The sequence below is a fragment of the Aplysia californica genome, unplaced genomic scaffold (assembly GCF_000002075.1).
Source record: "Aplysia californica isolate F4 #8 unplaced genomic scaffold, AplCal3.0 scaffold00094, whole genome shotgun sequence".
Lineage (NCBI taxonomy): Eukaryota > Metazoa > Mollusca > Gastropoda > Aplysiida > Aplysiidae > Aplysia > Aplysia californica.
The window spans coordinates 563,150-566,393 of NW_004797364.1; positions in this window are offsets into that span (position 1 = coordinate 563,150).

A 3,244-nucleotide genomic window follows, 5' to 3' on the forward strand; every position below is an offset into this window, starting at 1 on the left:
CAAAGGTACTTTGATTACCACCCAGTATTGATTCATTTAACGAAGTACTCACTACCTTTAAGCCTAGGCTCCCAGATTGTGTGCCAAGCACTCCTTGAACGTAACGTTAGGCTGGTTTTCTCTCAATCAGAAATGTTATATCTTTCCGTGAATTTCTGTCGAACCTAAGAATCCGCTGGTCGATGCAAATTTCCCTGACTCATTACTTTTTCACATTAGTGCTTTTCATAAGTTACATTTATTTGAATTATCTCAAAAAGCCAACTAATAATTACCGGCATTCACTTACGTTAGCAGACTAAGGAATTATGTGGGTTTTTTAAAAGCGAAAACAAACATTTGATACAACATTCAAATGAGCTTAGTCGACAAGACCTTTCTGGGCTTTTTAGCAGTATGTCCCGATTCTATACCACTTTCGCCTAGGTATTACATAAAACCCGTGCTGCAATCGTTCGGATCTTTTCTTTCCTTGCACTCAGAGGAAGTTAGTTAAGTTCCAGTGGTGGAGTGGTTTAGAGGGGACTATTCCCACTGGGGAGCAGAACTCGGGTCTCCTGTGTTGGACAGCCAAGCACCTAACCGCTAAACTACAGACGCTGGTACATGTATAATAAAACCCCTACAAAAATAAAGGGAAAGAAGCTGTCTACCGCAAAACCTTGACCAGTCTGGCGCCGACTGCCAAACCATTTTGTAAAGAAAATAAGAGGACACGACTTGTTTGTCCTACTGATTTTCCAATCTACCTATTTTTCGTTGGGTGTTCTGATAGATATAGGTCAATTGGTGTCATACGGGACTACGGAGTGAATGGCCTGGTTTGAATTCCCTACCAGTCGCTCTTGAATTTAGGTTATTTGAGATTTTGTAAGGCTCTTCAAGCTCTTCATTCATTGGAGTTGGTCCAATTGGAGAAGGGCGCTAAATTAGGAGACCTTCTTTTTTAAAAATCACACTTTTGAAAGGGCCATTAAAACTACTCAACAACAAAACATCTTTCGTTTGTTTCCGTTCATATTATCTCACCCCCCCACCCACTCAAATCATGCAGTTAGTAACCACTATTAGTCCAGTGTACGTCCTTTTTTTTCTTCGCCACCAAACTCAACAATTATGTTCTGTGTCCGAGATCTGAGTGCACCGTCCCGCCAATTCCACCCCCGTGACCGTCTCTGTGGCCTCGGAAACCTTTATGGACACATTAGGACTAATGGACGCCAAATTGAACCTCCGTGCCCGACCTTGATGGTGCGTTGCTAATAGTAATAATAGCCCCTGAGCGAATTGTTATGGTAGTTACGGAAACTACCGGCGTCTATGGTGCAGCAGTTTTAAAGCGCTTCGCTGTCGCATACTGAAGATTGTGGTTCGTTTCCCGTGTGGCCAGAATGTTTGTCGAGTATCTCGGACTCTCTGTCGGGACGTTGTATCTCTCTCAGTCAGCTCGGGGTGTCCCTGACAAGTAGGGACGAATCCCCCCCCCCTCCCCGTGCCTTAAGTGATCTGAAAATATGTGAAGATGGAGACGTACATCACCTTCATTGAAAATAAATAATGATATTTTTAATCTTAGTTTCTAAAAGGTAAAAAGAATAAAAATTTTGTCAGGTACAGTACTATTTTCCTTGTTTTCTTTTTGTGTGTGTTAGATTTACTTTTTAAAAAAAAGAAGAATGTGTATTTTTATTCTTTTTCCAATACAACGTTACTGAACAATGTTTTTTTTCTTACTGAGAAGGGTTTTGAATTGAGCGATAATCCAAGTTTCTTTGTATTTTTATTTCTTGATGATGATGATGATGATAATGACGATGATGATGATGATGATGATGATGATGATGATGATGATGATGATGATGATGATGATGATGATGATGATGATATGATGATAATGGTGTTGTGTAGGGAAAAAGTGCTGTTTTAGACGGGTGACCGTATTATATGGTATGATTTGAATGTGTACAAAAATACACAAGGGAGAAAATGGGTAGTTTCTTTTAGTACATTTGAATATCTCATACATGTGGCCGTTAAAGAAGGTTCGACTGCGCTCAATAAACTAAACTGCTCCATGTAGGAATAATAACCAAAGATTTTGGGTGAATCTAGAGACAGCTTAATCTTTACACCACAGCCACTACTGGGCACAACACTGTGCTAATTTAATGTTAACCATTTTAACAATTAATTAATTATTGCTCGGTTGACATGCTCTTAATTAATGAATTGTTCTTTATCCACAAAAGGTGTTGTTTCAGTCACCAGAGACGACTTATAAAGCCGTTTGAGTCACGACACAGTGGAATCAGGCTCTCGTCATTATTTGGGCATGCGAAGATATTAACTTCAAATAAAAGCTATTTCATTTGTCTTGCTTTCGATGAAAAAGGGATGTTGGGGTCACTTGGTTTCAGAGGTGAGATCAGCGAGAAAATACCCGTCACACTTTGCTGACTTCAAAAGCTTGAGAGTATTTGGGAACTGCAAATGTACATTTTTTGGTACCTTAAATCAACGCTTTTTAGGTAAAAATTCACACATAAATATATGTATATGGACATAAAAGGTGTTGAGCAAAAAAGCATAAATTCGAGAAGAATAAAATTGCCAAGCAGGCAGAACAATGTCGTTTTCGCCTATGCCATTATTTTGACGAGCGCCTGGTTTTACCACAATGCCTTACATTTCAACTTCTAACAACCTGAGCTGCCACCTACTACACCTGAGCCTACCAACAGTCCCTAGAACACAACCACCCCCCACCCACCCTCTTCGATCCGGGTTTTTCCCCCCTCAGATCTTTATACAGTGTTATTTACCCTCCACCCTTGGGGCTTTAATGGTATCACTATTTCTGCGTCGCTTTTGCCGCTAGTGGGCACAGAAGTGTAGAATAAACAGGACGAACTCACTGCTTGTAATTAGCACGCGCAGTCCGTGTGCTGTATTTGTCGTTTTTCTTTCTCTCTGTCAGTGTTTGCCACTGTTTGCTAGGCCTAAGGCAAAGACTAGATTGGCTTGCGAGGTGATGGAACTATAGCTTGTTTTAGGCTTTGAATTTGAATAGAGTAAACAAATCTTTTCGTTCGCGGCTGGGGCACACTCTTGTTATGATATTTATTATAGTTTCGATTTAACCTTTTCACGACCTCGGGTCGATATTACAAGGCTTGAATGAGCAAGAGTAGATACACAGACACACACGACATGCGCACACAAAACACACACACACACACACACA